This window comes from Drosophila elegans, unplaced genomic scaffold, assembly GCF_018152505.1.
Source record: "Drosophila elegans isolate 14027-0461.03 unplaced genomic scaffold, ASM1815250v1 contig_149, whole genome shotgun sequence".
Lineage (NCBI taxonomy): Eukaryota > Metazoa > Arthropoda > Insecta > Diptera > Drosophilidae > Drosophila > Drosophila elegans.
Genome location: NW_024545513.1, coordinates 3101759 through 3124944, shown reverse-complemented (window position 1 = coordinate 3124944; position 23186 = coordinate 3101759). Strand labels below are relative to the sequence as shown.

General features: G+C 35.9%; 1 protein-coding gene across 2 annotated transcripts in view; it reads left to right on the top strand.

Moving 5' to 3' along the window:
- Positions 1–23186, top strand: part of LOC108138401 — an 89536-nt gene that overhangs the window by 61070 nt on the left and 5280 nt on the right. For both annotated transcript variants that reach the window (XM_017260582.2, XM_017260583.2), the window contains one exon: positions 7379–7476. The gene's annotated coding sequence lies outside the window, so the exon portion shown is untranslated. The remainder of the gene's footprint in view (positions 1–7378; positions 7477–23186) is intronic.

The following is a 23186-nucleotide window of genomic DNA, read 5'->3' as shown; positions in this document are numbered from 1 at the left end:
AAAGATAAGGGCGGAAATATTTGGTTGCCCATACTATAGCTAGTAATTCTTTTTCAATAGCTGCGTAATTTAACTCATGTTCATTTAAAGTTCTACTGGCGAAACAAATAGGCTTACCTTCTTGAGATAAAACAGCACCTAATGCATAATTGCTTGCATCTGTAGTTAAATCAAACTTTTTTTCGAAATCTGGATATGTGAGAATTGGGTCGTTACTTATTAGAGTTTTTAATTTTTCAAATGCTTCGTTATAAGTTGGATCTTTAACATTTATTTTGGCTCCTTTCTTTAAACAAAGAGTCATTGGTTTTGCGATTTTTGCGAAATCTTTTATGAATTTGCGATAAAATCCGCAAAGGCCTAAAAATGATTTTATTTGTTTCGGAGAGTTTGGAATTTTAAAATCTTGAATAGCTTGAATCTTATTTGGATTTGCTTTGATTCCTTCAGTTGTAATTATATGTCCTAAAAATTCAGTTTCTCGTTTCATAAACTTACATTTATCTAATTGCAGTTTAAGATTTGATCTGCGAAGACGTTCGAATACTTTTTTAAGAGATTGGATATGCTCTTGCAATGAGGTTGAAAATATGACAATATCGTCCAAATACACAAGACAATGGGTACCTATTATGTCGTATAAAATATTGTTCATGCAACGCTGAAATGTCGCTGGGGCATTTTTTAGACCAAATGGCATCCTAGTATACTCATAGTGACCTTTCTTGGTGGAAAATGCAGTTTTTTGTATAGATCCTGGGTCCATTTCAATTTGATGGAATCCTTTAGCTAGGTCTAATGTTGTAAAGTATTGACATTTACCTAATTTATCTAAAATTTCATCCATGTTTGGAATAGGAAATTTGTCATTTATGGTTATTTCATTGAGTCCTCTGTAATCAATGGCCATACGAAATTTGGGAATGCCCGATGCATCCTTTTTCTTTGGTACCATTACAATAGGACTACAATAAGGAGATTTTGATTTTCTGATAATACCTTGATTTATCATTTCCTCAATTTGTTTCTCTACTTCTGTGTCATAAATGTACGGATAACTATATGGTTTCCTATAAATCGGTTCTTCATGTTTTGTTTTTATTATGTGTTTGATTTCGTTCGTGAAAGTCAAATTGTCACCTTCGCGATACTGAATATCAAAATACTTGGACATTAAATAATGAAGTTCAGTTTTTTCTTCATTATTTAAGTGATCGTCTCTTAAATAATTATTTGTTAAGTCTGTTTGCATGGCATAAATATATTCGTCATCGTTTGTTATACTTGAAAAAGTTTGATTCCGTTCCTCTGTTATATTTATCATTGGGAATTCGTAATTATTTAGAATAATAGTATTTCTCATGAAATCAATTTTGGCTGAGGTTTCTTTTAGAATTTTTCTTCCTATGAGAATATCATAATGATTTGAAAAGTTTTTTAAAAAAAATGTTTGCTTGGATGAAAATAATTTTGGGATGCTAAATTCGATATATTTTTCTAAAGTTACAGATTCTCCTATCGTTTGGACTTTTGTCGAAATATTTTTAGTTGGATATTTCAAAAAGTTTTCGTTTATCAAATTTATGCTTGAGCCTGTATCAATAAGACAGAGGCATAGTTTGTTATCAATTTTAATTTTTATTGCGGTGGTGTTTCTTCCGAGGCTATTGTCTGAAAATTTTCACTTGTGTCCATTGGCTCAGTTCTACGTTGTTGACCTGAGTCTGAGGTTCGGGCACGTTTTTGGGGAATATTAGTACTTTGAGTTGTCTGGGCATTTTGTACTTGATTATTTTGAAAAGATCTAGGATAATATTGATTGCCAGAAGAATTATTATTATAACTGCTATTATTACCCCAGTTCCTATTTGAGTCGAACTTGTTCTGTCTCTGTTGATTGTTGTTATATCGATTTTGGTAGTTATTATTTTGGATTTTTTCTCTTTGAATATTATCTGACTGATTATTTGGGTTAAAGTTTCTTGCTGATCTAAAGTATTGATATTCGTCGTCATCATTAGAGTTTTGGGATGTATACGAGCGGGTATTTAAAGGTTTATCTACAAACAATCCTACAGCTTGGGCAGCTTGTTTTAATTTGAGAGGAGTTGATATGTCAAATTTGCTCAACGTAATGTATGTTTGAACTGGCAATTTTTCACGAATCACTTCAGCTAATGTATCATTCAAAGTTCTTGAAACTAAAACCGTGTTTGATGGATTGTTATCTAAGCTGAGTTTACAACATATTCTACTTGTTTGTTCTTCTAATTCTTCGACAAATCTACGTAAATTATTTTTATATTTAGTCTCACGTAATTCCATAATCATCCGATGTGGAGGTGTTGCGCTGTTGTATTCGCTGATAAGTAAAGTCCTTAATTCCTTCCAGTCCTGTGGTATATTTCTCATCAACAATGTTCGGGCTCGTCCTATTAGAAGGTTTCGGATGGCTGCTTGTATAATTTGATGTTGGGCTTCTGATGTTGTAGGATAATGGTACACTAGTTCATCAACTTCCTTTATGAAGAGAGCCAAGTAGAGTGGGTCTCCATTAAATTTGTTTATCTGCTTAAGTTGCAGAAGAAAATGGTTCATGGCCACGTCTGTAAGAATTTGTGTTGCTTTTGCGGCTGTGGCTGCGGCTGCTGTTGATGTTGATGGCATTTCCATTTTTACAGTTTATTAAAAATTCTTTTTTTTTTTTTTTTTAAATTTTGTTTACACGAAATATATCAATTATTAGATTTATTATCGCTGAATTTAGACATTAGAAATCCTCATTCGTGATTTGACTAATGTTGTTGTTTTATTTTCACAATATTTAAGTAAGTTCGTTTTGCGGATACAAATAAATTTATTTTCACGAAGTGATTTTTGAAGTCCTTTTTAGGTAGTCACTCGCGAGGATATTACTTGTATCCTACCGGCTGCGCCAATTAGATTTTTCACTGTGCGATATATTAAAAAAAGCGATTTTTATTTTAATATACAGTGGAGTTTTATTGGTAATGTCTTAATAGTTAGATTCCCAAAATTGAACTGTCTTTACAATTGCATTATTCTTATAACTATGGCTTTTATCGGTGACAGCGACGCTAGCAGCGAAAGTGGACTTCGATCAGAAGATTTGGATTGGTCGAATTAGTGGCCTGATGGGTGGGTTGTCAGGCTGCATCTTTTGTTTATTAAATTTGGATTGGTCAAAGCTTTTATGCTGATGAATGGGTTCTCATGCTGGACCCTTTGTTTAAAAGTTTATGTCTGCTGTCGTCGGTAAAGGCGTGTGAAATGTTTATAATAAGGGGACTGTTGATAACAGGCGTGGGAAATGTTTATGTCTAACGGGAAATGTTTATGTCTGATTAATTTGAATAACTCCTATAGTAGGCTCTGAAATGTTATGTTTGACAAATGAATTAATGGGTATCTCGGGATATACAGGCTGGGTGTTATGTTTGACAAATGAAGTAATGGGTATCTCGGGATATACAGGTTGGGTGTTAGGCTTGATGTCTGGAGTATTTGGTAATACGTCACTTATATATTCTTGATCAGCATCACAAGGAGTTTTGATCCAGCCATATCCGTCTCCGTCTGTCTGTCCTTTCGTCTGTCCGTTCATCTGTCCGTCCGTCTGACCGTCATCTGTCTTTGGATTAAATTTCCCATTAGACTTTCCTCTATTGCAGGTAGTATATTCATAAGTAGGAACGAGCGAAATCGGACGACTATATATAATTATAAAGCTCCCACTCAAACAATTGGAAATATAAATAAATAAATATTATAACCTTGCCATTTTTCAATTTGCTTATAAATATTTATATATTGTGATGGAAGTTTAGTTGTATTAAAATCCGACAACTATATATAGCTGACATAATAGTGGTCTATAAATTCAGCGGATAATCAATATAGTTTTATAATTAATATTACGCTTACAAATTGAAATATAGTCCTTCGAATGTTTTATCTTTGCAATAGCTTAGCTGCAAGGGAATATAAATTTCGGCATGGCACCAATTTTCTTCCCTTTTTCAGTATCTTTTGCTGCTGTTTTATTTCACTAGTTGGTCACTGGTGGCATTGGCTTTTATTTTGTGTCACTGTGCGGCTTTAGAATAGGTTCTTGTGGCTGTTGTTGTTGTTGTATTGCCATTGCTGTTGTAAAATGTAATGTCTTGTTCATAGACTGCGCCCACACTTTGCAGTTCATATTTCCCGCTCTGCAAGCCTCTTATTCGAGTGTGTCATTTGCATTTGTCATAAAGAAAAAAAAAACCAAACGAGAAGAAAAATCAGAAATAAAAGGTCGCGTGGCTTGTTAGACACGGCTTTGCTTGTTTGTGATTGTGACTGTGACTGTGACCTGTGACCTCACTGAAAAGTCTCTTCCCGTGTCTTTATTATTTGCCAACTGTGAAGCTTACTCTATAAACAACTCCGAGCCCTTCTGTCCTCCATCCAACACACCACACCAAACCACCAGCCATTTAATAAAGTCATTCTATTTGCATTTGAGCCTTTGTCTTGTTATTTATTTGCATTTCCAGGACATGGTTGGTAGCTGCAGATTGCTGCTGCCAAAGCAAGATGCTGCAAAATACTATAGGTGGCTAAAAAAGGGGGGTGTTGAATAGAATAGGAGTAGGAAATGGCGTGCAAATGCCATTTTAATTATATTTGGCTTCGGTTGGGTTGTTTTTTCGGTTGTTTGTCGTCGCTGCTTCCTTGCGTTGCGCAAGTTTTTCAATTAAAATTAAATAAAACGACATAAATCATGATGCTGATGCTGCTGCTGCTGCATCGCTGTCAACTGTTTAGAACTAACAAAAACAGCAGGAACGAACCGAACCTAACCGAACCGAACCGAACCGCAAGCAACTTCATTCTGGCTCAAGGGGACCACACTGCGTATGAACAATCTGCAATCCAGCTAAGCTGCTCTACTCTGCTCTGCTTTACTCTTCTTGTTTTTATCCCGTTTTTTTTTCTCCCTTCTTCTTGACACACTGACATCCAGCTGACGGACATTTTATTTTGACTCTCTTAGTACACAGAGAAAATAAAACAATATACTCGCTATGATGAAATTCCCTATCAATTTGGTCTTTTGATACTTGGCGCATTACTTTGATATGTTCAAATAGAGAGAGAAAGCGAGTAATTACACTTGTTTAATAACAATTTTACAATAATTATTGCACCCAAAAAAAAAAATTGTCATAGAAAGTAAACTATTGTTACATGAAAGTTCAACTATTGGGTATGAACAATTTCTTAATAATATATATGAAAATTAAATCAATAAAACGAAAGTATAAAAATAATACTTATGTGGTTTAAAACTAAGGCTTTAGACTACAGTTTTAGACCCTTCGGTATATAAATGAAACTAAAAAGTACATGGGTTACATTATTTTGTATTGAACTAATACTTATACTTTAATACTGTCTGCAGTTGGGAATATCAAATTGACACTTGCTCATTTTTTTTTTCTATGCATATAAATAAATAAATATTATAACCTTGCCATTTTTCAATTTGCTTATAAATATTTATATATTGTGATGGAAGTTTAGTTGTATTAAAATCCGACAACTATATATATACTTACTTATACTTTAATACTGTCTGCAGTTGGGAATATCAAATTGACACTTGCTCATCTTTTTTTTCTATGCAGTGGCGGTGGGCAGTGGGCCAAAAAAAGGGGTGTGGCAGTTGTTGTACTTGTCGACCATCATTAATCAAGCGTCGTACAGCCAGCTGAAACCTAAGTACTGAAAACTGGGAGCTGGAAACTGGAAGCTGAGGGAAGCTAGCCAGCAGGAATATTTCAATTAAGTTCCATCAGTCCAAAGAAATCAGTGTTTGTGCCATGGCGAAACCAGTTATATTGATAGATTATACGGATATATTTGGCTAGCCAAAATCTAAAAATATTATTAATTACCATTATTGGTTACTTCTTAATTAAATTGTTTTTATAAGACATACACATATGATCTTCATATTGAAGAAAAATACCACAAACTGAACGCAATAACAAATGCAAAATGCAAATTATGTAAACTGAATCTTTGTTAGAATGTAAATGTATTATTACCAGAAATAAAGAATTGACTTGTTTAATTAACATCAATATGATTTATATGTTTGCATTTTAGGAAAATTAAAAAACTTTTAGGACAATTTTGAAGAAATTTTAATTGTTTAAAAAACAGTTCAAAACAACTTGATTAATTTGTTAAAAAATGTTGTTTTTCACTGTTTAAAAGGCTGAAAATTAAATTAATATTTATATTAACAAGATGCATTTCACACCTTAATTTTGGGTGAAAAATTAAAAATTGCCTTGCACAACACCCATTGCCTTGCACAACACCCAATAAACAAAAACACCCATATACACTCCCATCAGCTGGTGAACCGAAATACCAACTTTCGACCTTGGGGCGTGGCTGCAATATGGGACTGCAATATTGGATAGATAACGATGGCAACTGCCCCCCACTTTGCTGGCAATGGTAACAGTCGACCCAGCAGCAGCAGGGGCACAAGCAACTTAAAAGCAGCAGCAGCACTACACCCAAAAAAAAAGGGTTTAGTTTTAAAAAGTGTATAAGTATTCATTCAAAATTAATAATAATTTAACCCCTATACTTTTTAGTTTCACTTCTATACGAAAGAGTAGACTCTATGTCTTTGTTTTTAACCACATCAAATTATATTTTGATACTTTCGTGATATTAATTTAAAACTTATCTTATAGAGCAATTTATCATACCCAATAGCTTTAAATTAATGTAACAATAGTTTAGTTTCTATGACAATTTTTGGTTTTTTAGTGTGTACGACTGCTACCCGTGTGTTGTGCACTGTTTTTTATCAACGCCAATTGCAATTGTTTTTAATAATTCACTTTCACTTTTGCCGCCCCCCTTTTAAAGTGGGCCAACAAAAGGCAGTGGAGTGGAGGAAACCTTGAACCACATACCCATACACCCGCATATATGGTGTATAGTTGTATATTTTCATGTGCATATCTGGTGGCTTTTCGCGCCTGAGCCTGCTCTTTTTGCCCTTAATATTTCCCTCTTTGCATATACGATTGTTGTTTCAATTTCAGAAATACAGTATATATAATATATTTTCCGTTTTCGCCCACTCGAGACACACTGGCAAATAGAATTAATGCGCTTTTGGAGGTAAACCTTAAACCGAAGCCAAAAACAATATTTTTAGAGAATATTTTCCTTTTGTCTCTTGCTTTTTGCTTTTGCCTTTAAGTCCTATTAAATGAATTCTACCTCGAATTTTCTGCAAGCCACTCAACAAGCCTCTCGTGCTTTTGTTTCCTTTTCTTTTCAGAAACACCAGCAACATCAGCAGCAGCAACAGCAGCAGCAACTTCAAACGGTCAGCTGCCCCAGAAATTCACCGCCTTCGTGGCAAGCGACGTCCATCAGGTGAGCTTTTCCCGCTCCAATTGGGTGCAAAATGAAATCGGGGCTAGGAAAAATCGACAAGATGTCGTAGCCAGGAATTGTAGATGCTCTAAATATTGCCCACTTGGCCAGGCGACAAAATTGTTGCATTAATTTAAAACGATCTGAAAGAGTTATCTTATCACTGCCTGAGATATACAACTTTGAGTAGCAGAAAAAAATCAGAACTGTATGATGAATATAGAACCATTACAAGACTGTTTTGGTAATCCAACTCATCTTTGTTAGCTCAATAAATGTGTGACAGATTACGGAACTATTTTAACCTTCTCCGCTTTATAATAAAATAATATTTTTATTGTTATTATTGTTATATTTGAACTATAATTGATTAGCTAATCATTATAAACCATGTGGAATTATTGTATATAACTAATAGCAAATAATATTAAACTAACCTCAACTAGACTAAATTTAATGGTCTACTGAAGTACTTATTTGGTGACCCCGATTTAAACACGGCCATTTCACCATAAGTGCTCTTCATACATAAATCATACTTCGCATTCAGTTATGCAGTCATTTCCCGAATTTAAATATGCTTTAGCTTCCTTTTGCCGGGTTGCTTTGCTTGCTTGCCACACAACAAGTAAAGCAAACTCGGGCATATGTTGATGTGTTTAAGCCTATTTATTATATTTTAACTTGCTCAATGTTCCGTTCACTGTGCGCACTCATTTCACTCCTGCCATTTACCTTACCTCACCATCGCCTTGAATCAAACGAAATCCTGTTTTTCAGAGGACCCCAGTTTCTGTTCAAGTGGCTGGCTCTCCATGGAATGGCCAACGGGCATGGGCATGCCAACAACAAATATAACAAGAAACAAACAAACAACCAACAACAAACAACCAACCAACAACATGGCAAACAACAAACAAGCTCGCTCTCGCATTAAACGTTTTCGCTTTATCCTGCTGACTGAGCTTTTGGGTTTTTGGGATACCAGATCCCAACAGAGATCCAGGTTGATTTTTTTTTTTTGTTTTTTGGGTCAGTCAGTCAGGCGGTTCAGTTCGCTTTGATTTTGATTTTACTACGGCCAAGACCGACCTGCCGCCCCAAAAAGTGTATATGCCCCCGAGGCAATTCGCATTATCGGCTGCCCATTATCTCCGCTCTGAAAATGTTAACCGAATGCTCCACCAACTTGACTCCTCTCATGCATCATCTAATTTATGGCCTAGACAAAATGACAAAAAGGGGGAGGAAAATTGGGGTGGGAAGGTTGCTGCTGTTGCTTTCATTTCATTAATTATGCAGCGAAAAATCAGCAGCAGCAGGTGTGCCACAGTTAGAAAATTGGAGATGGGTGCGTGACACGAACTTTGGCACAATTTCGAAATTTCGATATGAACCTTGTTTTTAAAATAAATTAAATTGGAACTCTGTAGAGGAGTTTTTTCGACCCTCTACAGTATATGTATGTATTTTTGGTTGGCAATTTTTGAAGAGTTGATAAAGCCATGTGCAACTGTCCGAGCTCAGTTTAAAATTGAAAGCTTTTAATGATTTTTTAGCTTTAAAATCATTTTGGAAAAAATTACCTAAAAAAGTAGCCTAATGACCTACGTTTTTACAGTTTTAATACCTTCAAAAAAAGGCAAAGTGACATTTAAAGTATTAAAGTACATCTTAAGAATACCTAAAAAATGTTTTGGTTAACTAAAATGTAATAACATGTCCCAAAATTATTCTGAAATCTATGTAATTAAAAATACTTTTTAGGTATTTTAATGTTTTTTTCTTCTTTTCTTTTCTTTTCTTTTCTTTTCTTTTCTTTTCTTTTCTTTTCTTTTCTTTTCTTTTCTTATTTTATTTTATTTTAAAATGTTCTTAAAATTTATTACCGCTATTTTCATGGTGTATTCATTTCATTGTTAGATTAATATTTAAATGGATTTTCTTTGGCTAAGGCTGCTCGGGATGTAGTTCTATTCTTATGTCCGCCACTTAAAGTCTACATTCAACCCGCCAGCGCCTGCATGTTCTCGCTAGACCCCCAAAATAAAAAAAAAAAAACTCCTTTCAATATCCCTCTCAAAATTTTGTTAGCTGGTCTTGATTTTTGCTGTTTCTTGTTGTGGATTGTTGTTTGTTGTATGCTGTCGCTTTTTTTCTCTGTGTGTGTGTGCTACGACCACAAAATCTGTTTATGCGCCTCCAGCCAACTCCAGTTGTACGCCACAGCCGCCCCCGTGCCAGCCCCGCCCCTTTTTTTTTTTTTAAGCATTTTCCAACTCTGTTGGCGCTGCATTTGACTTTTATATGTGAACTAATTCATGAAAAATGCATGCTGCTTGCTGCCTTGTTGCTCGTTGGCTCGCTTACTTGGCTCCTTGGCTGTTTGGCTGCTCGTGCTCTTGCTTTTTGATTTCTATGCTTTTTGCTTTTAGCTGTTTACTTTTTGCTTTTTTTGACTTTGGTCTTTGGTCTTAGCAGCGCCCAAATGAAGAAAAACCGGCCACCATAAATCTTTGTCGTCGTCTCTCACCACTGCACTCGTTTTCCAAACTGCAAATGCGAATGCGAATTGCGAACGGGGATGTTGTGAATGGCAAATGCTGCGGTTCGGCATTTGGCTCCTTTTTAAACTCCAACTCCAGCTTAAGCTCAAACTCCCCATCTACTGCATCTTCTGAAAGCCAAAACTCCAGCTCCAAACACCAATCTCCTGCTTCATCCACCATTCGTTCGTTCTGCGGCTTTGTTCGTGTGGCAAATAATTAAATTAAGATTTTTATAGCTTAATTGGATGTTTGTCGTGGAGCTAGCCGAACAAACGAACGCCAAGTGACGAATGGCTTCGCCACCAGAGCCCGTTACATTTCCAAGTTTGCACTGGGAGAAAATGAGAAAATGATTGTATTGAGTCATACAAATATTTTACATGCTTCCAACATACAGTTTTTTAAAAACCTATACACATTTATGACTTCATATGTGTTTAGCAGTTAGTAACAACTTTAATTAGAGAGTAAATAGTATTCATTTTGATCACTCACTTAGTTTCAAAATATTGATAAGGAATTTAACATAAAGTTTAAACAAAAATATTTGTACATCTTTCCAACATTAATTTGTAAAAATCCTCAAGCTAAGAATTTATTAAACGAATTAATTTGTGTTAATCAGCTGGTAAAAACTTTGATTAGAGGAAAAACTATTATTCATTCAATTTAGATTCAAGATATTGATAGAACAAATATTAATTTGAAAATATTAAAAAACACAAATCTGTTTATTGCGAACATTTTCCTCAGTGCAGTTGTAAGTTGCAAGTGAAAGGCAACATATTGGGGGTGCTCTTGGGTCTTTGATCTCTTTTTTACCAGTCTTGTGGTTGTGGGTATCCGCTACAATTGCGATTAGACATTGACAGAGTGACTGGCCGTCCTCAAGTGGAAGCAACAGCTACAACACTTCGTTTGAACAGGGCAAAAAAATCGGACCATCTAAATCGAACCCAGCAAAGCTCAAGAAGTGGTCATTTTAATATATGTGTTCTACATTTAAAACATTGTGCAAGAACCAAAGGTGCTCAACTTTGGTATTTCTTGCGGGTTTACAACCACAATTTCCTTGGCATTTTTAAAGCCAGAACCAGAGCCAGAGCCTTGTGAGAAATTCAATATAAAGGTCTTCTTTGTGTTCCGTTCAATACAATGATCCACAAGTGTCTTCCTTTTATGGGCATGACTCTTGCAGTAAAGGTGTGCTTATGAGTAACCTCTATACATGTACTCATTAACCAACCTTTTTTGCTTCAAGTTCTTCCATTTTGTTCTTTAGTTACCATTGTATTGGGGTACTATAATTTCAAACAAAAAAATGGAAGGGAAGGACACCTTTCCGATGTTATAAAAAAGTTAGAAAACAAAAAAATCAAATATTTGCACGTTGAGAATGACAACGAATCTCATACCAAAGTTTAACTTTAAACTTTTAAACTGACTGATTTTTTTATTTATTTAAAATTCAGATCCTCAGTCGAAAATTGAATATTGAATTGAAATTGTTTGAATAATTTTTCATATTTTATTTAACTTTTCCCAAAAATGCAGCTTTAGAAAATCTTTTGATTTTAAATTAAGTGTTTGTTTTGAAATTATTATATATACAACTTTTACTAAAACTGAGCATTCATTTATTTGGGTACCGTTTTCATCTTTTATTTAAGTTTAAAATTTTCTTGATTTAAATTAAGTATTTCTATTGAAGTGTTAAATAAGTAAGAAAGTTAAGTAAATCTCTTTTTTTCAAATTTAATGTTTCTATTGAGGTTTAATGTGTTGTAATTATATTTATATATAATGAATTCGCTTTCCAATAAGTTTCTCCGCATTTTTAAAGAGTTTCCTTTATTCTTCTGGCTTAAGTCATAGTTCGGTGCTCCGGAGAGTCCAATACTTGTCCCAACTTTATGTTTTATGTAGTTCAGCTTTCGGCGTTGGCCTGCTGTTGTTGCTGCCGTGATGATTGTTGCCTTTTGGGGTTACCTGGTCACTGCGGGGCACCGAAATCTGCACAGCTCTAAGCGCACGTCGACGTCTCTGCTGCAAAGGCAATCCTTGAACTTTTCGCTTTTCAAAAATGCACAGCAGCATGAAAAAGTCGCGATTGCAAGGGGCGAAGCTGCTGGTTGCTGGTTGGAAAATGGAAAACGGGGAAAGGGAGAAAAGAGGAAAAAGGAGGGCTTACTTATGCATTCGGCTTTCATTAACATGCAGTTGACTTTGGCCGGCGTCGCCAGCGCCATCAAAAGCATAAATTCCATATGCAAATTGAGGCAGTTGGCTCGGTCGGTCACAAGGTGGTTTTACCAGGCGGTGGTTACTGGTTACTGGTTACTCGTACTGGTTACTAGCGGTTCGGTTCGCTCGCCTTTGTGCCTTTGCCTTTCAAAGCGGCAACAAAAGGACAAAAGCCCATGGACAGAACAAGCAGAAAACAGAAAACTGAAAAGCAAACGAAACCAAAGAGTCGCCATCAAATGGAGACCCAAACTAACCGAACCACACCGTATATAACTCGGAGTTTCCAAAACTAACTTTAGAAGGAGTAAGGATCTAAAAATAATTAAAAGAAGATTTTAGCTAACAAAATTATATTACCCTTTCCAATCTTTACCAACTTATTTAGAAACACCAAACATTTTTTCTACCATGTCACTTACAAATTACAAAAAATGTTTACCTTGTTATGTTTTTTCATTGTAAACTAAAAATTATAAATAAATTTGCAAAATTCTTCTTAAATTAGTAAAAGAAATTGTAAATAATATCGTTACCGAGCAAATAATTATATCATATAACTTGGCAAATGCCTTCCCTCAACCTTTGTCCTTAACCAACTCATTCAGAAACACCTAAAATTGTTTCTATCTGCTATTGAGTCTACAGTTTCCTAGATTTTAACTTTCTATACTATAATTATTTTTTCATTGTTGACTTAAAATTATAAATATATTTACAAATTACTATTAGAACATAAGAGTGTATTGGTAAAATAATATCGTTAGCTATAAAATTTTTATATCTTAGAATTACTTAGAATTTTCAAAAAGCAAAACAGGAAATTGTTTTCCACAGTGTTTTTGTGACCCACCAAGTTTGTAACGTTTATTCATACTTTTGCCCAACGCCCTACCTTTTGGCGACTTTTGCTGTTTCCTTTGTTTGCCGTTTGCATTGCTATTGCTATTGCAAACGCTATTGCCTTGGCCATGGGTGTGCTTGCACTGCTGTTGCAACTGCGAGTGGCAGCCATTTGCTGCCGTTTTTGTGGCACTTCTCACTTTCCGTTGTTTGCTTTTCGCCGGCACTGTTTGCTTACGTTGCCACCCGTCCCGTAGTTCCGCTCCGCTCCGTTCCGTATTGCCGTAAAAAGGTACGTACTGGTATAGCTGTCCGGCCGTAGATAGCACAGTCATTGTAATGCCTTCCGGAAAAGCTTTCGGCTCTGCTCTCTCTTCTCCTCTCTCTCTCGTCTCTTTTCTGCGCGAGTTTCGGATGGAATATATATGCCGGCTACGTCGCATAACCCACTCACGTAATTGTGTCACGTCGTTGTATTATATTGAAATGAGGAGTAATTGCGTTCAGTTGCTATGTTCTTTATGTAGTTAACGTAATTTCTATATATTTTATGGCTTATTAGCTTTGCTGGTTTCGTTTAGATTAAATGTTGTAATGCAGGAAATCACATTTTCTTCAAGCTGCTTAGCTGATTTCGTAAGTGTGAACGCAATAATGTATTATTGATTACGTTGCGTAACCCACTCACGTAGTTGTATCACGACGTTGTGTTAAACAGAAATAAGGAGTAATTTCGTTTAGTTTCTAGATTATTAACTTAGTAAACTCTTTATTAGCTTTGCTGGTTTCGTTCTTAATGCTGCTTAACAATTTTTGTAAGTGTTTACGTTACGTAACTTATCATTGACTTTTATTTTGTTGTTGTATGCCATTGCAATTTCTTATTAATCTTCATAGAATTGATTTAATCGGAAGGATTACGTAGTTCAGGAATGTTCTGTGTGACATGCGATGCGCCTCCATCGATCGCATGTCCCACATGTCGCATTTACCCAGGCAAATATTTAGCAATTTGCTCACGTAATTGTCTCACGTCAATAGGCAACGTTGTTATACCTGCAGCAGCAGCGTTACTTGGCTTCCGTCTCCTTTCCATACTCATATATATATACATATATATATTTCCCCATCTATCAGCTTAGCACCTTGCAACGGAATCTATTGACTTATTGCCGCCACATTAAGCGGGTTGTGTGGAAAAGGGGAAAGATTCAACCGCCCCATACCCATACCCATCCCCATACCCACCTTCAGCCATCCTTGACAATTTTAGCAATGTTAGTTCAAGCGACAACGACAGGATTGCGGATGCAGGATTGAGGATTGAGGATGCATTCGTTGGCATACTTGGCGCATTGCAATCAAAGTCAGCGGCCTGAGTGACAGCGAGACGAACTTTCAGATACGCCATCGCCATCCTATCTATCCCATCCATCCGTCCTTGAATCAGACATCCCCCTTGGCCCCGCCTTCCTTGCCCATGAGCCATTCAAATGCACGTTGACAACCAGCGCAGCCAGTTTAGCCTATTTCAAACTAGTTCTAGCGTATTTTAAGTTGGAAAGTAGCCTATACAAATATGAAAAAAAACAGATTTCTATCATGTCTTAGCTCTTATGTATGATATAAATGAGCCGCACTTGTATCTGTTTCATTTATATAGTACATATACATATATATATATATATATATATATATATATATATATATATATATATATATATATATATATATATATATATATATATTATATAGTTATACATATCTTTTTTTTCTTTAATGGATTTTCGTATGTAAACATCTTAATAAACATAAAAATATGTTGCAGTGCTTAACTCACATCACATTTTGTATTGACAAAAAAATTAAATCATGTTTTTGTTTTAAATGCTAATAATTTTAAAACTATAACGGCTAACATTTTAAAATCTCTAGGTTTTTTTTATATGTTTTCTTTTATTGAAAACAGGTTTTTTTTTAGCATTTATTTTTTATTTTGTAGCCTATTTAACCCTTAAGGTTAAGTTCTGTTTCAAGCCGTCCAAAGATGATTTAAAGTTTAAGACAAATCAAGCTAAAAAAAATAAATAAATAAATAAATAAATAATAAAACCCTAATTTAGCCTAGCGGGAGCTCAATACCTGGCACCACTGTTGACAACTCACAGAGTTGTTACGGCGGCGGTATTAGTGTCCCGACTTTCCGACTTCCCGCTAGTCTAAGGACTGCATCTGAAACTGAATTTGAGTCTGAGTCTGATGCTGCGGATGATGCTGAGGCTGAGGCTGAGGGTTTGGGTCCAACTACTAGTATATGTACAATGACTGACTTGAGTGACTGTCGCTCGGGGAGCTGCCGCAGGCACAAACCGAAGATCTACGAAATCGTGGAAGCGAGGGGCGGATGGAAAGATGGGCACAGTGACTGCCTAGCATTTGACTGCTTCCTTATGTTGTTAGCTGGAACGTGACAAGAAAATCAAATACGCAAAAATTCACAGCGGCTGACGTACATTCAGAAAAAAAAAAAAATAATACGAAAATATGGCACATCCTTTGGTTACGACTTTTCATTAACTTACAAATTTCGAAGTAATTTAATTACCAATTCGATTTTACATGTGCTTGTGCTCAATAATCTTTTATAAGCATAACAATTCGTCTTAAACTATTTTTTAATTTTTTTTTTATTGATCTTTAAAACTATAAACGACTTACGTTCAAATTGTTATTTTTTTATTGATGGTAGTTGTTATCATAACTTTAGAAATGCCGCTAAAACATTTTAAGTCCTTGAGTCATTTATAACTTATAAATGGTATAACTTATAAGTGTAAGAGATGTTTAAATCTTTTTTAAGGTCTGTAAGGAATATATTGCAACCTATGTTATAATAATTTGTATTCTCTTAATTTGTTAACCTTCCTCGCAGTGCATTTTGGCGACTGCCTTTCGATAAACGGCGTGCACACGCCAACACAAACTTAAACTAAAATTTAAACACTGAGTAGAGACTGAGTAGACTCTCGGACACGGTTTGCAGTGGGTTTCTTGTTTCTTGTTTCTTGGGCATGCAGCATGCAGCATGCAGCACTGATTTCAGTGACATGCAGCAACTGCAACAATCAATGCAACTTCGTCGGCAGCAACATCAGCCGAAGCTAAACATTTCGTGTCGCATTTAGAGACAACGTGCAGTCAAAGTTTTTTTTTTCGATTCGTTTTCTTTTTCTTTATTTAGTGTGTGTTACATCTGGTTAAACGTTGATTTGCTCCTCTGCGAAATTGTTTCTCAATTGCGTTGGCCCTGTCACACATGGCCATGTGCCATCCCACCACCCCCCCTAAAAAAAAACCCCCTACCAATTGCCATAATAGCAGAAGATACAGATACATTTACAGGCGATACGAGAAGAGTAGGAGATGCAGATAGCACGAGGTTGCTGTGGGTCAAGGAATTGTCGTGCACAGAGACTGGAGTCACTCTATCTTTATCTTTGGCATGACGTAAGCCAATTGCGCAACTTATCAGCTAGCCAAGTTAGTCAGTTAGTTGCGCAAGTCATCAACTATTGTGAGCGTAGAATAAAGTATAAAGTTGGTGGCTCTCGTGACAAGAGTATTGTTTAAACAAATGGCAATATATAAATAGCAAATAGCAAAGAATGAGTCTCCTGCAATTTCCTGTTTGCGAATGCCAAATAGATAATTATTCTCAAGAAAGTCTGAGTAAAGTGGATGATACTCCTTAATAAATTTGCGAGTAATTACCATCTCAACACATCGGGGTGTACTTCAACACATCAATCATATTTAGTACCCACCAAATGGGTTGAAACAAAACAGCTTTATGTTTTTTTTCAGACGCGTTTAATGGGCCTAGCGGCAAATTAAAATTAGTTAATGGGGTAAAAGTACATTCTAGCAAAGGTACTTAATGCCGAGAAAAATCATAAAATGCATTAAAAGTTGAGTATTGGTTTGGGTGCTTATTTATGGGTAAAAACAACTTTTAAATATATTTTCCAAAACCATTTAAATAAATTTACAAAGCTCTACAAACTGTATTTAAAATTGGCGTTGCATAGCAATAACACGTAATACACGTACATTTATTAAATTTAGTAATGATAAAAATCATCAAAGTAAAAAAATAAATATTTGACGATTGATACTCTAACTTTTATATTTTATATTTAAATCAAATATTAAATACAAGGCATATATAATTGCATGATTTAATATATAAATATTTAGTTAATGTTGAAAATATTTCATTTAAAATAGTTTCTTTTTAAATAACTAATTAGACAAATTAAAAATTAAACAAAATTTGAATAATTTCATATTTCAAATAACTAAAACGAGCAATGTATAAAAATCAAAGAAAAGAATCCTTAAGTTGATTACAAAATATTTGAATTCGTTACGTTTTGTCTAATTAGATTAAAAAATCATCATAAATTTAAGCAAAGCTTAAGTTTTTTATTTGTGTCCACCCTTTGCTGTTCGGGTTCACCCTTGTATTAACCCACTGAGGTGCAAAATCGGGCAAAAGTATCACAACTTCTTGGGATTGCTTTAAAAACATTGTTCGGGATGGACATGGACGGTGGGGGCGTGGCAGCCGCCCCTTTCGAATTGCGGCATGTTGCGGCACTGGCAATTCACCATTTTCCATTTCCCATTTTCCATTTTCCATTTTCCATTTCCCGTTTTGGCCATTTTCCATTTGCATATTGGCCATCGCCCGTTTCATGTCTTTTGACAATTTGCCGCATTGTTTGTTGTTAATTGTTATAAATTTTAAATCACTGACGCCAACAACAATTGCAGGCCATGCAGTTTGTTGCTGTTGACGATGATTGTTATTATGGTGGTTGTTGTTTTGTTGTTTTGCGGTTGTGTTGTTGCTGAATTTATGAGATACATTTGCAGAGTTGCCAAGTTGCACTTATGGCCATAAATAGTCCGGCACAAAAATAATCCGAATAATTAGACTGGCTTTGCATGGGTTAATGAGGCAAATCCAACCCCATTCCTTCATCCCTTGTTTAGTTAAAAACATTTTGCGAGCGTTTACTAACTTTGCATTTGTCGCTATTTTGCTATTTTGCTGTTTTTGTTGCCTCGTGTTACTGTTAATTGAAATTAAATGTTCATTTACCGAAATTTTAATGGCAATTGAAGCAAGTGGAAGGTTGGCCGTGTTGGCTGGCAAAACGATAATTGCCAAAAAACGTAGCTGGCGAATCTAAAACACTTTTGCCCGGAATGACTGTTCTGTGCGATATTATATTTGTAATTCAATTTACGCAGAATTCTTTTTTTGGCTACGAGCGAAATGTATCCGGGCATATACACACTGCAGCACACACGCCAGGGGATGGTGCTAAAACAAATTTCATTTGGCATCAAAAAACGGAAAATCAACTTAGGCGACATATTGAGAAATCATTTTGCTATCAATCGTATCGTGGCAAATGGGGAAAAGCGAGGAAATCCAGGAAAAGCGACAAGGCAGTGTCACAGAGGCAACAGAACAGAAGTTGCCGCACACGTACGCAAATAAAAGGATGTGAGGCGAATTAAAATCGCTGGCACACACACAGAAGCTAAAGCTACAGGTGCACAAAGAAAAAAACCATATATAGTTTATATAAAATTCGACTTGAGGCCATTCTATCAAAAGAAAAAAGATATCTTTAAAATTAAAGTAACATATCTTTATTGATTCAGCATTATCACTATTACCGTTTTAACTTGTGAGATAGAAATATGCCAAAGAAGCAACAGAAAAATAGAATATCCTTTTATATATATTTTATTGTGATGGTAATGCGGTTAGAAAGAAATAACTTTAAACAGACTATAAAAGTTGTCCCATAATTAATGGCTTTAATCTTTAAATAGTATCTTCTGGATGAACATTATGTATCCCATTAGTTTGCAATCTATTAAATTTATGTTTGAAATAGTTCAAATCAGCGGTTCGAAAGGTTAAAAAACTTTGTGAAATTCGCTGGAAAACTGATTAAGCATCGTAAACAGCTGGATTTTCGTGCGGTGTAAGGGGTACGGTATACGGTATACGTATAGTGATACAGCTAAAGATATACAGATACGAGATACATATGCTGCGGAGTATCTGCGAGATGCTCGCTGCTCGCTGCTCGATGCTCAATGCTCAACACTTCACGCAAGATACTTAAGTTCATTTGCGCCACTTTGCGTCTGCCCGTGCATTTTAAATGCGTTCGTGTTTCGACTTTTGGTTTTCAGTATTCAGTTTTCGGTTTTCGGTCTTTGGTTTTTGGCTTTTGGGTTTTGTTGTTCCCAACATCAGTGAAAATACAAATGCGTGGCCCCATCGAACGGATCTTTGTGCCACTTGGCCGGGCCATGAATCATTTAGATTCATTCTACTTAACTTTACTCTACTCCCATTTCGTTTAATTTGCCATGTTTTCTTTCTATTTTTCCCCCATTAGCGGGGTATGGTGTATACATAAATAGTTTTGTGTTTTTTTTTTGTGGGGTTCATTGAATCCCCTCTGATTTGCATTTAAAACAAATGATGATGCTGCTGATGATGATGACTCACACATCTGTTGACCTGACTTTGCAGGTGCGATGCTGCCACCTATAAATAAATAGCATTGCTAATGAACAACTTTTCATGTTTGTCTTCATCTCGCATGCATAAATCAATCAGCGGGCCAGCTAAAATCAAAACGAGTTATGATCGCCACTGGAATGGGACAACATTTATGGACATTACGTGTGCCCGCCAAGGTTTTCGCTAATCCAGGAGTACCTTGTCCACATATTTTCCTGTCATATTATTACCTCACCGCTTGTTTATTATGTTTTTAGAGACGGGGGATTCTATCATGAGCCGCTTGAGCACTTTGTGGTTCTGAATTATTGTTGCATAGGTCTTAGTTTATTATTTATAGCGCTGCTAATTGCAGTCGAAATCATCCAACAGGTGTGTTTTTTAGAAGGCTTTTTGATTACTATTTTGGTGTCCTTCGAGACGTTTTAAAGTTCTTAAACATTGCCATTGGTTCCAGTTAACCAGATATTATTAATCTACAAGGTATCATTTTTTTTTATCACTATTCTGTTGCTACAAGGGAAGCTTATATTTATTGCACTAGTCACTGAGTCCGCTTAAAACACAAGAAGATAAAACATTATTTTATACTTATCTAAACAGTTTATAAAAGTTGTCCCATAATTTAATGGCTTTAATCTTTGAACAGTAACTTCTGTTTCTGTTCATGCAATCGTTTATTTCTATGTTTAAAAAGTTGTAATCATTTCTGAATATCTTAAGAGCTTCAGCTAAGTGTTTTACATTGGAATTGCCTTAAATCTTTTAATAAATGTTCATAAAACTGGTCCCACAATTAATGGCCTTCTGGATGAACAGGTTGTATTCCATTAATTTGCAATCTATTAAATCTATGTTTGTTAAAAGTTTAAATCATTTCTAACCATCTAAGTGTTTTCCTCTTTAAACTGTTAGGAACTCTTTAATCTTTAAATAGTATATCATGGATTGAAGGATGTGTTGGCTCTTTAAATCTTTCTGATTTTCCTCGAATTTTTGCAGATTAATTGGCTCTTTGCCAGCGACACACTCACTTGGTCTTTGGCACATTTCCGTTCGTGTTCGTTCCACTCGGGATTACGGATCAATGAACCACAGATCAATGCTCGCTATCTAAGACCAATCCATCCACAAAGTGGTATCCATGGATTTATTTGCTGGGGTTATGGTTTTGGTTCTGGTTCTGGACTCGTAAGAGTCATTGGGGCTCATTGACCCATTTTGGTAGCCGAATAGTTAAAGGCATCATTAAAATTTCTATCGCTCGAAGCGGGTTTCAGTTGCTTTTATTTCTCCATGGTTGTTTTTATTATTTTTGTATTTTTGTATTTTGTATTCCCGCTCTCTGGGTGCGACACACATTCCATCCGGAGATCGAACCTGTTTTGCCTAGCAAATTACCAGCTAAGCAACGAGAACAACTTGTTGGATTCTATTTCGATTTCGTACTTGTAGCGGCTGCCTGTGCCTGTGCCTCTGTTTTCTAACACAGCCTTTGGAGTAATCGCATAAGCATGACGCGTATTTAATGGCAAATTGACCCAAATCGTTTTTCGGACTCTGCAGATTTATGGGTACGACGTTAAAGTTAAAGCCCCCGGGGGCAAGCTAAATGATAAATGATAGATCCCCCGGGCCACACTCCATATCACATGTATCTCGAAGAACGCAGGGCCTTGAACTCGCTTAGAGAAACACGATCTCTGATTGGAATCATAAACAACTATTCACTCCAGTTGAAAATTCCAGAGGGAGTTTTACTTTGCTTTACTTTGTTGGATTTTCAGCACAGAGAAGGGGGCGAGAAACGAGGAACACAGGTGTTTTTGCATATTTCACGAGCCCTGCAGCTTCTCGTCGTCGTACCCTTGCTGAAAGCTTGTTGCAACATATTTGGATTGCCCCCTCCCTCCATCAGTATATCAGTATATCTCTGTATTTCGGCCTGGTGTTTGCAAAAAGTTTGTGGCGCATGCAAATGAAATGGAAAACATTTGAGTAAAAACTTGGCATATCCGCTCCCCCTTCGGCTTTTGAAAACACCCCTGCAGCTGATTTCGTTTCGAGTGCTGCAAATAAAGTATGTTGCAGCAAGTTTTCAAGTTTTCGGGACTGGGACTCAACTTAAACAAATACCCAAAAACGACGTGAATGTGCGTGCAAAGGGTAAACTACAGTTTAGAAGTAAATGAACTGCTTTGGCAAACTGCTAAAGATAGAAAGCTTTAATGCTCTTTGCTAATCATATGGCATTTTTGATTTTAGTGATTTGTAAAAAAAATGGTAGGGCAGCATTTTTAAGATTACAAATGTGAGAAATGTATTATAATGAAAATAGTTTAGTACTAAGCATATTAATATCTGCTGAGCTTTTAAAGTTTATTAATTATTTTAATGATGATGATGATTTTAAATGATGATGCGAATGGCTTAGCCAAAGAAGTGACAGTTTTTCTCACAGAAATCCGCTTTTTTTCACAATGGACACTGGCCCTCAATTGAAAGCGACAGAAACAAAGTGAAACCGGCGATACTGAGACTGAGCAAGTGGAAGGGAATCAGGATGAGCTATCCTAGCCCAAACTCCTAGGGCTAGCACACACACATAGTTGATTCGGCGTGTTGTTTATGGATGTGTGTGGTCCTGGCCCAAAGGGATTTCGAGAAGCGAGGAGAATCAGGGAGCTGGTTTGGCCCTGTCGTCCGGCTGCAATGTCATAAATATTAGAAGGCCTTGCCGCCAGACACAATGCTGAATGCTCCAACCGTCGTTTGTCGTCTGTCGTTTGTCTTTTGTCTCTTGGCTTCTGTCGTTTGTCGCACGCACAACTCGCAATTGCAAAGATACAAAGCACAGATAGACAAACAGATTGTCGCCTGCAGTGTCGCTTTCTGTGGGTGGCGACTGTGCCATACTAGTGGATGTTCGTTCGGGTGTTCTACATACACACATATATGTACGTAGCTCATGGCATGGGAAAAGCTGGCAGTTGACCCAGCGAATGCAAGTGAGAGTTGGGAGTGCTCCAAAGCGAACAGTGGATGGAACAGGAAATGAGCTGCAGTCGATTTTGGATAAAAGTACATGGAAATCTTTTCGATTTCCGTGGCAAAATGGGAGATTAAAAAAGGCATTAAATATGGTGTACACAAACCCAAAACGATTTTAATTTAGAATACTTTTTTAAAGGAGGAAATTACAGTTACAGAACTTTAATAAGCTATTTATTTTATAAAACTTAAAAAAAAAAAATACATTTTTACAAACAAATTTAACTTTACAGTGGATTGAACAGAAAATGAGCTGCAGTGGATTACTCGATAAAAGTAAAACGTATATATATTTCGAAACAAAGGTATTAAAAATGGAATTGAACACTGTGTTTAGTTTTAAAGCCTACACAAACTCAAAACGATTTTAATTAATACTTTTTAAAAGGCAATTTGAAAAAAAA